The following is a 14,773-nucleotide window of genomic DNA, read 5'->3' on the forward strand; positions in this document are numbered from 1 at the left end:
GTATGTGGTATTATTCGGTCACTATGTAATTTGGTCATGGTGTGGCGGTATTCATTAGAGTTGAGCGACCTTGACCTTTTTAGAGTCGAGCCGGGTTTCGCGAAACCCGACTATCTCAAAAGTCGGGTCGAGTGAAATCGGCCGATTATGACGTAAAGTCGGGATCGACCGAAACACGAAACCCAATGCAAGTCAATGGGGCAGCATAGTCGGCAGTGAGTGGGGGCCAGGAAAACACCTAGAGTGCCCATTTTAATGTCAAAACCATCCATTCTTCTTAATGAAGCTTGTCAAGCGTAATTTACCTTATAATAATTGGAAGGCATTTGAAATTGGGGGTCATTTGGCTAAAGTTGTGGTGGGTAGGGCTGGTTCAAGTAATTAGTGGGCCCAGGAAATCTGGACCACGTCACGGCAGTGGAGCAGGGAGAGGTAAGTATTTCAACTTTGCAAGTGCTGTGAACCTGAGCAAGCAGGGGGGGCCCACTCGTTGGCATTGGCACTGGCACAGGGCCCCTCAAAGTACAGCGGTGTGTTTGCACGGCGGGGGCGCCTCCCACCGGCAGCAACACTTTTGCGTACTATGAGAGGCCCTGTGCCAGTGACGTCGCCAACTAGTATTCCTCCCCCCCACCTGATGAAGGAACCTGCACTTTCATCTGCACCTTCCTCTTTGTCCCCGTGTAAGGTGGTATGGTATGCGGGAAGAGCAACCTGACTTTCAGCAGGGTCACAATGTTGTTGTGTAGCGTGCACGGGGAATGTTGCGTTATGGGTCAATGTACCAGCAGACTCATCTATCACTGGCTGGGCAATGGGCAGGATGAGGAGGAAACACAGATATAGGCCCAAAGAATAAAGTTGGCTAAATGCAGTTCAAAATTGGTAACACAGGAATAACCAGGGGGCATTGCAGTGGAGGACAACTGGAATGAGAGGCTGACACAGAGAGTAGGCCCAAATCAGTAAGTAGTCGAAATGCAGTTCAAAATTGGCAACCGTAGTAAACAGGCGGCACAGCTTTGTTCAGTGGAGGAGAACAGCAAGGAGTGGCAGACACCGATAGTAGGCCCCAACCCAACTAGTAGGCAAAATGCAGTCTAACATTAACAACTACTTAACGAGCGCCTGAAAATGGAATTTCAGGACAGGAAACCAGGAGAACAGCAAGGAGTGGCAGACACTGATAGTAGGCCCCAAACCAACTAGTACGCCAAATGCAGTTGTTCCGTTTAACCACAATTTAATGAGAGCCTGAAGATAGAAGTTCAGGAAAGGCAACCTGGAGAACACCTTGGAGTGGAACACACCATCTCTCTACACCCCATACCCAATTTGTAGGCCTAATGCAGTGTAGTTTCCAAGAACTACTAAACGAGAGCCGGAAGATCGAAGCTCAGGAAAGGCAACCTGGAGAACACCTTGGAGTGGAACACACCATCTCTCTACACCCCATACCCAATTTGTAGGCCTAATGCAGTGTAGTTTCCAACAACTACTAAACGAGAGCATGAAGATCGAAGCATTGGCGAGGAAACCTGGGGAACACCTTGGAGTGGAACACACCATCTCTCTACACCCCATACCCAATTTGTAGGCCTAATACAGTGTAGTTTCCAAGAACTACTAAACGAGAGCCGGAAGATCGAAGCTCAGGAAAGGCAACCTGGAAAACACCTTGGAGTGGAACACACCATCTCTCTACACCCCATACCCAATTTGTAGGCCTAATGCAGCGTAGTTTCCAACAACTACTAAACGAGAGCATGATGATCGAAGCATTGGCGAGGAAACCTGGGGAACACCTTGGAGTGGAACACACCATCTCTCTACAGTGGAACACACCATCTCTCTACACCCCATACCCAATTTGTAGGCCTAATGCAGCGTAGTTTCCAACAACTACTAAACGAGAGCCGGAAGATCGAAGCTCAGGAAAGGCAACCTGGGGAACACCTTGGAGTGGAACACACCATCTCTCTACACCCCATACCCAATTTGTAGGCCCAATGCAGCGTAGTTTCCAACAACTACTAAACGAGAGCCGGAAGATCGAAGCTCAGGAAAGGCAACCTGGGGAACACCTTGGAGTGTAACAAACCCTCTCTCTACACCACGGAAGGGCTGATTCTTAGGAAGGAAGGCTGTCGGAAAGAAGCAGGGCGCGTCCGAGGGTGATTATATTCTTATTAGGTATATACTCACCCTCGGACGCGCCCTGCTTCTTTATTTGTAATGAATGTTTATTTGCAATGTGGTTTTGACTTACTCTATTTTTTTGGTAAATAATGATTTTATTATTTTCATTGTTTTGCATCTTCTTGGCAATAATATAAAGAAGACGCGACAGGACAACACTCGGTGGATGCCATATCTGTGTTTAAAATTGAAAAAACCTTTCAGTTAACTACTTGCAGGAGAAAGTTATTGTAGCTGGTGGCCATTTTTAGTACTGTACCAGATTTTTGTTGTATGTGTTTGTTTTTAATGTTAAAATGTCTGCATTTGATATCTCTCCAGTATTTTCTTTTTTATAAGCAAAATACTTATTTTTATATTTTCTGATGTTGGTTCCAGGGGAAACTTGCTGTCCCCTGTGGACCCTGCATCCACAACATTCACCCAGTGTGCCGTGATGGACACGTAACGTCCCTGGCCATGCCTACTGGTCCATGCATCTGTTGTCAGGTGCACCTTTGTGCTCACAGATTGCCTGAGTGCATGGACGATGCGCTCTTTAACATGCTGGTGGAGGGCTGGGATGGCTTTTCTGGAAAAAAAGTGTCGACTGGGTAGCTCGTAGCGTGGTACAGCGTAGTCCATCAGGGCTTTGAAAGCTTCGCTTTCAACTAACCGGTAGGGCATCATCTCTAACGAGATTAGTCTAGCTATGTGGGCGTTCAAACCCTGTGTACGCGGATGCGAGGCTAAGTACTTCCTTTTTCTAACTATAGTCTCATGTAGGGTGAGCTGGACTGGAGAGCTGGAGATCGTGGAACTAGCGGGGGTGCCGGTGGACATGGCAGACTGAGAGACGGTGGGAGATGGTATTGTTGCCGCCGGTGCCCTAGATGCAGTGTTTCCTACTACGAAACTGGTGATTCCCTGACCCTGACTGCTTTGGCCTGGCAAAGAAACCTGCACAGATACTGCAGGTGGTGCGGAAAATGGTGGCCCTACACTGCCGGAAGGGATGTTGCGTTGCTGACTAGCTTCATTGGCCGAGGGTGCTACAACCTTAAGGGACGTTTGGTAGTTAGTCCAGGCTTGCAAATGCATGGTGGTTAAATGTCTATGTATGCAACTTGTATTGAGACTTTTCAGATTCTGTCCTCTGCTTAAGGTAGTTGAACATTTTTGACAGATGACTGTTGTGAATTCTGTGGCTGAGTTCACTTCTGTGGTCACAAGTGGTATTGCAGTCTCTGGGCTTCCTCCCTCAGGTGTTTTGGTGAGCTCGTTGGCTGCCTTGCTATTTAGCTCCACCTGAGTCTGTCTTCCTTGCTCCTTGTCAATGTTCCAGTGTTGGATCTGAGCTACTGCATCTTTCCTTGGGCCTGCTGCTCTGCTAGATAAGTGCTTCTAGTTTGTTTTCTGTTTTTTCTGTCCAGCTTGCTATTAACTTTTGCTGGAAGCTCTGAGAAGCAAAGGGGTGCACCGCCGTGCTGTTAGTTCGGCACGGTGGGTCTTTTTGCCCCTTTGCGTGGTTTTCGTTTTAGGGTTTTTTGTAGACTGCATAGTTCTCTTTGCTATCCTCGCTCTGTCTAGAATATCGGGCCTCACTTTGCTGAATCTATTTCATTCCTACGTTTGTCTTTTCATCTTGCTAACAGTCATTATATGTGGGGGGCTGCCTATTCCTTTGGGGTATTTCTCTGAGGTAAGTCAGGCTTGTATTTCTATCTTCAGGCTAGTCAGCTCCTCAGGCAGTGCCGAGTTGCATAGGTAGTGATAGGCGCAATCCACTGCTGCTTATAGTTGTGTGAGGATAGATCAGGTACTGCAGTCTACAGAGATTCCACGTCTCAGAGCTCGTCCTATTGTTTTTGGTTATTGCCAGATCTCTGTATGTGCGCTGATTACTGCACGCTGTGTTGCCTGATTGCCAGCCATAACAGTACAAGGAGCCACACCAATGATTCCCAATAGAGGGAAAAAAGAAATCCTGACATCATTTTTTTTTCTTAGCTCTGTCTTCAGTCTTTTTTTTCCCCTAGACATTAGAGTGCTTCAGGACACAGCTGTGGACATGGATATTCAGGCTCTGTGCTCCTCAATGGATAATCTCGTTGTAAATGTACAAAAGATTCAAGATACTATTGATCAGAAATCGATGCTAGAACCAAGAATTCCGATTCCTGATTTGTTTTTTGGTGACAGAACTAAGTTCCTGAGCTTCAGAAATAATTGTAAGCTATTTTTGGCCTTGAAACCTCATTCTTCTGGTAATCCTATTCAACAGGTTTTGATTATTATTTCTTTTTTGCGCGGCGACCCACAGGACTGGGCGTTTTCTCTTGCACCAGGAGATTCTGCATTGAGTAATGTTGATGCATTTTTCCAGGCGCTGGGATTGCTTTACGATGAGCCTAATTCAGTGGATCAGGCTGAGAAAAATTTGCTGGCTTTATGCCAGGGTCAGGATGATGTAGAAGTATATTGTCAGAAATTTAGGAAGTGGTCAGTACTCACTCTGTGGAATGAATCTGCACTAGCGGCTTTGTTCAGAAAGGGTCTCTCTGAAGCTCTTAAGGATGTAATGGTGGGATTTCCTATGCCTGCTGGTTTGAATGAGTCTATGTCCTTGGCCATTCAGATCGGTCGTCGCTTGCGCGAGCGTAAATCTGTGCACCATCTGGCGGTATTGTCTGAGAGTAAACCTGAGCCTATGCAGTGCGACAGGACTATGACTAAAGTAGAACGGCAAGAACACAGACGTCTGAACAGACTGTGTTTCTATTGTGGTGATTCTACTCATGCTATTTCTAATTGTCCTAAACGCACTAGGCGGTTCGATAGCTCTGCCGTTATTGGTACTGTACAGTCCAAATTCCTTTTGTCCATTACCTTAATGTGCTCTTTGTCATCGTATTCTGTCATGGCGTTTGTGGATTCAGGCGCTGCCCTGAATCTGATGGATTTGGATTATGCTAAACGTTGTGGATTTTTCTTGGAGCCTTTGCGGTGTCCTATTCCGTTGAGAGGAATTGATGCTACACCTTTGGCCAAGAATAAGCCTCAGTACTGGGCCCAGCTGACCATGTGCATGGCTCCTGCACATCAGGAAGTTATTCGCTTTCTGGTACTGCATAATTTGCATGATGTGGTCGTGTTGGGGTTGCCATGGCTACAAACCCATAATCCAGTATTGGATTGGAACTCTATGTCGGTAACCAGCTGGGGTTGTCAGGGAGTACATGGTGATGTTCCATTTTTGTCTATTTCGTCATCCATTCCTTCTGACATCCCAGAGTTCTTGTCTGACTTTCAGGATGTATTTGAAGAGTCCAAGTCTGATGCCCTACCTCCGCATAGGAATTGTGATTGTGCTATCGATTTGATTCCTGGTAGTAAATTCCCTAAGGGTCGTTTATTTAATTTGTCCGTACCTGAACACACCGCTATGCGCAGTTATGTGAAGGAGTCCCTGGAGAAGGGACATATTCGCCCATCATCGTCACCATTGGGAGCAGGGTTCTTTTTTGTAGCCAAGAAGGATGGTTCGCTAAGACCGTGTATTGATTACCGCCTTCTTAATAAGATCACTGTTAAGTTTCAGTATCCCTTGCCATTGATTTCTGACTTGTTTGCTCGGATTAAGGGGGCTAGTTGGTTTACTAAGATTGATCTTCGTGGTGCGTATAATCTGGTGAGAATCAGGCAGGGAGATGAATGGAAAACGGCATTTAATACGCCCGAGGGTCATTTTGAGTATCTGGTGATGCCGTTCGGACTTGCCAATGCTCCATCTGTTTTTCAGTCTTTTATGCATGACATTTTCCGTGAGTATCTGGATAAATTCTTGATTGTTTACTTGGATGACATTTTGATCTTCTCAGATGATTGGGAGTCTCATGTGAAGCAAGTCAGAATGGTTTTCCAGGTACTGCGTGCTAATTCCTTGTTCGTGAAGGGATCAAAGTGTCTCTTCGGTGTGCAGAAAGTTTCATTTTTGGGGTTCATCTTTTCCCCTTCTACTATCGAGATGGATCCGGTTAAGGTTCAGGCCATCCAGGATTGGACTCAGCCGACATCTCTAAAAAGTCTGCAGAAATTCCTGGGCTTTGCTAATTTTTATCGTCGCTTCATCTGTAATTTTTCTAGCATTGCCAGACCATTGACCGATTTGACCAAGAAGGGTGCTGATTTGGTTAATTGGTCTTCTGCTGCCGTGGAAGCTTTTCAGGAGTTGAAGCGTCGTTTTTGCTGTGCCCCTGTGTTGTGTCAACCTGATGTTTCTCTTCCGTTCCAGGTTGAGGTTGATGCTTCTGAGATTGGTGCAGGGGCGGTTTTGTCACAGAGAGGTTCTGGTTGCTCAGTGTTCAAACCATGTGCTTTCTTTTCCAGGAAATTTTCTGCTGCTGAGCGTAATTATGATGTGGGCAACCGAGAGTTGCTGGCCATGAAGTGGGCATTCGAGGAGTGGCGTCATTGGCTTGAGGGTGCTAAGCATCGCGTGGTGGTATTGACTGATCATAAGAACCTTACTTATCTTGAGACTGCCAAGCGCTTGAATCCTAGACAGGCCCGTTGGTCGTTATTTTTTGCTCGTTTTGATTTTGTGATTTCATACCTTCCGGGCTCTAAAAATGTGAAGGCGGATGATCTGTCTAGGAGTTTTGTGCCCGACTTTCCGGGGTTATCTGAGCCGGCGAGTATCCTCAAGGAAGGAGTCATTGTGTCTGCCATCTCCCCTGATTTGCGGAGAGTGTTGCAGAAATTTCAGGCTAATAAACCTGATCGTTGTCCGGCCGAGAAACTGTTCGTCCCTGATAGGTGGACTAGTAAAGTTATCTCTGAACTTCATTGTTCGGTGCTGGCCGGTCATCCAGGAATCTTTGGTACCAGGGAGTTGGTTGCTAGATCCTTCTGGTGGCCATCTCTGTCACGGGATGTGCGTGCTTTTGTGCAGTCCTGTGGAATTTGTGCTAGGGCTAAGCCCTGCTGTTCACGTGCCAGTGGGTTGCTTTTGCCCTTGCCGGTCCCGAAGAGGCCTTGGACACATATTTCGATGGATTTCATTTCTGACCTTCCCGTTTCTCAAAAAATGTCGGTCATTTGGGTGGTCTGTGATCGCTTTTCTAAAATGGTCCATCTGGTGCCCTTGGTTAAATTGCCTTCCTCCTCTGATTTGGTGCCTTTGTTCTTCCAGCATGTGGTTCGTTTACATGGCATTCCTGAGAATATTGTTTCTGACAGAGGTTCCCAGTTTGTCTCGAGGTTCTGGCGAGCCTTTTGTGGTAGGATGGGCATTGACCTATCTTTCTCCTCGGCCTTCCATCCTCAGACTAATGGCCAGACCGAACGAACCAATCAGACCTTGGAAACATATCTGAGATGTTTTGTTTCCGCTGACCAGGATGATTGGGTGTCATTTTTGCCGTTGGCTGAGTTCGCCCTTAATAATCGGGCCAGCTCGGCTACCTTGGTCTCTCCATTTTTCTGCAATTCTGGGTTCCATCCTCGTTTCTCTTCAGGACAGGTTGAGTCTTCGGACTGTCCTGGTGTGGATTCTGTGGTGGACAGGTTGCAGCAGATCTGGACTCAGGTAGTGGACAATTTGACCTTGTCCCAGGAGAAGGCTCAGCTTTTCGCTAATCGCAGACGCCGTGTGGGACCCCGACTTCGTGTTGGGGATCTGGTTTGGTTATCTTCTCGTCATATTCCTATGAAGGTTTCCTCTCCTAAATTTAAACCTCGTTTTATTGGTCCGTATAGGATTTCTGAGATTCTCAATCCGGTGTCTTTTCGTCTGACCCTCCCAGACTCCTTTTCCATACATAATGTATTCCATAGGTCGTTGTTGAGGAGATACGTGGCACCTATGGTTCCATCTGTGGAGCCTCCTGCCCCTGTTTTGGTGGAGGGGGAATTGGAGTATATTGTGGAGAAGATTTTGGATTCTCGTGTCTCTAGACGGAAACTCCAGTATCTGGTCAAATGGAAGGGTTATGCTCAGGAAGATAATTCCTGGGTTTTTGCCTCTGATGTCCATGCCCCAGATCTTGTTCGTGCCTTTCATGTGGCTCATCCTGGTCGGCCTGGGGGTTCTGGTGAGGGTTCGGTGACCCCTCCTCAAGGGGGGGGTACTGTTGTGAATTCTGTGGCTGAGTTCACTTCTGTGGTCACAAGTGGTATTGCAGTCTCTGGGCTTCCTCCCTCAGGTGTTTTGGTGAGCTCGTTGGCTGCCTTGCTATTTAGCTCCACCTGAGTCTGTCTTCCTTGCTCCTTGTCAATGTTCCAGTGTTGGATCTGAGCTACTGCATCTTTCCTTGGGCCTGCTGCTCTGCTAGATAAGTGCTTCTAGTTTGTTTTCTGTTTTTTCTGTCCAGCTTGCTATTAACTTTTGCTGGAAGCTCTGAGAAGCAAAGGGGTGCACCGCCGTGCTGTTAGTTCGGCACGGTGGGTCTTTTTGCCCCTTTGCGTGGTTTTCGTTTTAGGGTTTTTTGTAGACTGCATAGTTCTCTTTGCTATCCTCGCTCTGTCTAGAATATCGGGCCTCACTTTGCTGAATCTATTTCATTCCTACGTTTGTCTTTTCATCTTGCTAACAGTCATTATATGTGGGGGGCTGCCTATTCCTTTGGGGTATTTCTCTGAGGTAAGTCAGGCTTGTATTTCTATCTTCAGGCTAGTCAGCTCCTCAGGCAGTGCCGAGTTGCATAGGTAGTGATAGGCGCAATCCACTGCTGCTTATAGTTGTGTGAGGATAGATCAGGTACTGCAGTCTACAGAGATTCCACGTCTCAGAGCTCGTCCTATTGTTTTTGGTTATTGCCAGATCTCTGTATGTGCGCTGATTACTGCACGCTGTGTTGCCTGATTGCCAGCCATAACAGATGACTTTGCGCTGATCAATTGGATGTTGTTTAAAAAAATGCCAGACTGCACTCTTTCTAGCATCGGATACCTTTTCAGGCATTGCAGACTGAGCTTTAACCGGATGGCCACGCTGTCCTCCAACAGGTTTTGGCTTTGCCACGCGTTTTGGGCAAGATACGGGCCCGGCAGATGGAACCTGTTGCGATGTTGATGCCTGCTGCAGCCCCTCCTCCTCCGCTTCAGAACTGCTGCCGCCTGCACCCTGTTCCCCCAATGGCTGCCAATCGGGGTCAAGAACTGGGTCATCTATTACCTCTTCTTGTAGCTCGTGTGCAACTTCGTCTGTGTCACCGTGTCGGTCGGTGGTATAGCGTTCGTGATGGGGCACCATAGTCTCATCAGGGTCTGATTCTTGATCAGCACCCTGCAAGGGCAATGTTGTGGTCTGAGTGAAAGGACCAGCATAGTAGTCTGGCTGTGGCTGTGCATCAGTGCACTCCATGTCAGATTCAACTTGTAATGGGCATGGACTGTTAACTGCTTCACTTTCTAAGCCAGGGACGGTATGTGTAAAGAGCTCCATGGAGTAACCCGTTGTGTCGCCTGCTGCATTCTTCTCTGTTGTTGTTTTTGCTGAAGAGGACAAGGAAGCGACTTGTCCCTGACCGTGAACATCCACTAACGACGCGCTGCTTTGACATTTACCAGTTTCACGAGAGGAGGCAAAAGAGCTAGAGGCTGAGTCAGCAAGATAAGCCAAAACTTGCTCTTGCTGCTCCGGCTTTAAAAGCGGTTTTCCTACTCCCAGAAAAAGGAGCGTTCGAGGCCTTGTGTAGCCAGACGATGAACCTGGCTCCACAGCTCCAGACTTAGGTGCAATATTTTTTTTCCCACGACCAGCTGATGCTCCACCACTACCACTACCCTCATTACCAGCTGACAATGAACGCCCCCGGCCACGACCTCTTCCACCATACTTCCTCATTGTTTTAAAAACGTAAACAAACTAACGGTATTTGTTGCTGTCACACAAATTACACGGTGAGCTATAACTTCAGTATGATTTAGCTACCCCTTTACAGGTGAGTGAGACCACAACGAAAATCAGGCACAATGTTACACACTCTGTTGTTGGTGGCAACAAATGAGAGAGATGCCACACACGCAGGACTGTCACTGAAGCACAAATGTAAATATTAATCTCCCACTGATTTGATTTTTTTTTTTTTCAGGGAGACTTTAGGAAAAAAAAAAAAGAATAAAATGATTTTTTCAGGAAGAATTTAGAAACCAAATAAAATAAAATGATTTTTTCAGGGAGAATTTAGAAAACAAATAAAACAAAAAAAGGCTTTCTATGGCCCACTGAGTGAGAGATGACGCACACAGGAGTCAGGAGTGGCACACAAGCCCAGAGGCCAATATTTATCTCCCACTGATTGATGTAGTGATTTTTTCAGGTAGATTTTGGAACCCAAATCAAGCTAAAAAAAATAATAGGCTTTCTATGGCCCACAATTGGAGAGAGAGAGAGAGAGATGGCACACCCAGGAGTCAAGACTGGCACACAAGCAGAAAGGGCAATATTAATCTCCCACTGATTTGTTTTTGTTTTTTTGTTTTTTTCAGGGAGACTTTAGGAAAAAAAAATAGAATAAAATGATTTTTTCAGGAAGAATTTAGAAACCAAATAAAATAAAATGATTTTTTCAGGGAGAATTTAGAAAACAAATAAAACAAAAAAAGGCTTTCTATGGCCCACTGAGTGAGAGATGACGCACACAGGAGTCAGGAGTGGCACACAAGCCCAGAGGCCAATATTTATCTCCCACTGATTGATGTAGTGATTTTTTCAGGTAGATTTTGGAACCCAAATCAAGCTAAAAAAATAATAGGCTTTCTATGGCCCACAATTGGAGAGAGAGAGAGAGATGGCACACCCAGGAGTCAAGACTGGCACACAAGCAGAAAGGGCAATATTAATCTCCCACTGATTTGTTTTTTTTTTTTTTTTTTCAGGGAGACTTTAGGAAAAAAAAAATAGAATAAAATGATTTTTTCAGGAAGAATTTAGAAACCAAATAAAATAAAATGATTTTTTCAGGGAGAATTTAGAAAACAAATAAAACAAAAAAAGGCTTTCTATGGCCCACTGAGTGAGAGATGACGCACACAGGAGTCAGGAGTGGCACACAAGCCCAGAGGCCAATATTTATCTCCCACTGATTGATGTAGTGATTTTTTCAGGTAGATTTTGGAACCCAAATCAAGCTAAAAAAATAATAGGCTTTCTATGGCCCACAATTGGAGAGAGAGAGAGAGATGGCACACCCAGGAGTCAAGACTGGCACACAAGCAGAAAGGGCAATATTAATCTCCCACTGATTTGTTTTTTTTTTGTTTTTTTTTCAGGGAGCCTTTAGGAAAAAAAAAAATAGAATAAAATGATTTTTTCAGGAAGAATTTAGAAACCAAAGAAAATAAAATGATTTTTTCAGGGAGAATTTAGAAAACAAATAAAACAAAAAAAGGCTTTCTATGGCCCACTGAGTGAGAGATGACGAACACAGGAGTCAGGAGTGGCACACAAGCCCAGAGGCCAATATTTATCTCCCACTTTTTTTTTTTTGTTCCAGGGAAAATTTATAAACCCAATAAAAAAAATAATAAATAGGCTTTCTATGGCCCACTATCTGAGAGACAGAGAGAGATGGCACGCTTAGGACTGGCACACAAGCCCAAAGGCCAATATTAATCTCCCTTTTTTTTTGTAAGGGAGAATTTATAAAACCAAAAAAAAATAAATAAATAGGCTTTCTATGGCCCACTATTTGTGAGAGAGATGGCACGCTCAGGACTGGCACACAAGCCCAGAGGCCAATATTAATCTCCCACTTTTTTTTTTTTTCCAGGGAAAATTTATAAACCCAATAAAAAAAATAAAAATAAATAGGCTTTCTATGGCCCACTATCTGAGAGAGAGAGATGGCACGCTTACGACTGGCACACAAGCCCAAAGGCCAATATTAATCTCCCACTGATTGATTTATTGATTTTTTCAGGTAGAATTTAGAACCCAAATAAAGCAAAAAAAAAAAAAAAAATGGGCTTTCTATGGCCCACTGAGTGAGTGATGATGCACACAGGAGTCAGGAGTGGCACACAAGCCCTGAGGCCAATATTTTTCTCCCACTGATTGATGTAGTGATTTTTTCAGGTAGATTTTAGAACCAAAATCAAGCCAAAAAATAAATAGGCTTTCTATGGCCCACTGAGTGAGTGATGATGCACACAGGAGTCAAGAGTGGCACACAAGCCCTGAGGCCAATATTTTTCTCCCACTGATTGATGTAGTGATTTTTTCAGGTAGATTTTATAACCCAAATCAAGCAAAAAAATAAATAGGCTTTCTATGGCCCACTGAGTGAGAGATGACACAGACAGGGATGGCACTCTAGCAGAAATGTCAATCTTAATCTCCCACAAAAAAAAAAAAAAAAAAACAGGGAGTGTCCTTCAATTACTATCTCCCTGCAGTAATCTCAGCCAGGTATGGCAGGCAGCAATAAGGAGTGGACTGATGCACAAATTAAATAAAAAGTGTGTACAAACCAAAAAGATAGCTGTGCAGAAAGGAAGGAACAAGAGGATTTGTGCTTTGAAAAAAGCAGTTGGTTTGCACAGCGGCGCACACACAGCAATGCAGCTATCAGGGAGCCTTCTAGGGCAGCCCAATGAGCTACAGCGCTGAGGGGGAAAAAAAAAAAAATGTAGCTTCCACTGTCCCTGCACACCGAAGGTGGTGTTGGGCAGTGGAAATCGCTACAGCACAAGCGGTTTGGTGGTTAATGGACCCTGCCTAACGCTATCCCTGCTTCTGACGAAGCGGCAGCAACCTCTCAGATCAGCAGCAGTAACATGGCGGTCGGCGGGAACTCCCCTTTATAGCCCCTGTGACGCCGCAGACAGCAAGCCAATCACTGCAATGCCCTTCTCTAAGATGGTGGGGACCAGGACCTATGTCATCACGCTGCCCACACTCTGCGTTTACCTTCATTGGCTGAGAAATGGCGCTTTTCGCGTCATTGAAACGCGACTTTGGCGCGAAAGTCGCGTACCGCATGGCCGACCCCGCACAGGGGTCGGATCGGGTTTCATGAAACCCGACTTTGCCAAAAGTCTGCAACTTTTGAAAATGAACGACCCGTTTCGCTCAACCCTAGTATTCATCTCTTGTATGTGGAGTGGTCATGGTGTGACTGTATCTGTCCCTTGTATGTGGTACAAGTACAGCGAATACACTTTTAAAATATTTGTATGAGGCCTGCCAGTTGTTGCCTTTCAAGGGTCTTTGGATGACCATCCTTATAATTTTTTCATGGCTTTGTACTTTGTGCAAAGCCTTTATGACTGTAGTAGTATAGTAACTACACTTTTAACATATTTGAATGGGGCCTGCCAGTCGTTGCCTTTCGGGTCTATGGATGGCAATCCTTATAAATTTTTTGGCTTTGTACAAAGTCTTTATGAGTGTATGAGTACAGCAAGTACACTTTTAAAATATTTGAATGAGGCCTGCCAGTTGTTGCCTTTAAGGGGTCTATGGATGACTGTCCTTAATTTTTTTCCCTGGTTTTGCACTTTACGAAAAGCCTTTATGCCTTTATGAGTGTAGAAGTACATAAACTATGCTTTCAAAAATATCTATGATTCAAATTTATTTCTGGATTCAATTAGTCATCCATACAACATAACGTGGGTATTGGTGCATAACAGTGGTATGCAAAACTCCAAAAAAGTGTGAAAAATTTGCCTGGGTTAAATTTCTTACCCATACATTATTCCGTGGTCTAGGGTAAATTTCATCCATACAGTTTTACGTGTTCTGGGGTACATTTTGGTGGTATATATCACTTCTAAAAAGCATTCAAAAATGTATCTGGATAAAATGACTTATCCATATAGTATAAACTGTTCTGGGCTACATTGTGTCGGTATATAACCCTCCAAAAAATGGATAAAAAATGTATTGATGTGATATTGCCCATCCATACAGTATTACGTGTTCTTGGTTACGTTTCATTGGTATATAACCCTACAAAAACTTGTTCAAATATTTATCCATATAATATTGCTCATCCATACAGTATGTGTTCATGCTATATAGCAATCAAAAAACTTGTTAAAAAATGTATCTGTATTATATTTTTCACTCAAACAGTATAGCGTGTTCTTGAGTAGATTTTGGTGGTATATAACCCTCAAAAATATATCTGTATTATATTGCTCACTCATACAGTGTAACGTGTTCTTGGAAACATTTCGGTGGTATATAATCCTCAAAAAACTTGTTAAAAAATATATCATTTTTTAAGATTGACACCAGATGGAATTTGCCTAAAAAATGTCATGTGATGTGCACATACCCTAAGTGGAAGCAGTGGCAGATAACAGTCCCAGAATGGTAGTGAGTAGTGCAAGAGCTTATTTAATAGAAAACACTTAATTTGCAATGAAGCTATGGTAAATAAATTTGGATCAATTTAGTTCTACTAGATACTGGCCGAAAAGCTTTTATTATCATTTCTGCAAATTTTGGTGAGTCCACATTCAATTTCTAGGACTTGCAGCCCTTCTAAATTTATAAAGTACAGTGGGGCAAAAAAGTATCTAGTCAGTCAGCAATAGTGCAAGTTCCACCACTTAAAAAGATGAGAGGCGTCTGTAATTT

This window comes from Ranitomeya imitator, chromosome 4 (genome assembly GCF_032444005.1).
Source record: "Ranitomeya imitator isolate aRanImi1 chromosome 4, aRanImi1.pri, whole genome shotgun sequence".
Lineage (NCBI taxonomy): Eukaryota > Metazoa > Chordata > Amphibia > Anura > Dendrobatidae > Ranitomeya > Ranitomeya imitator.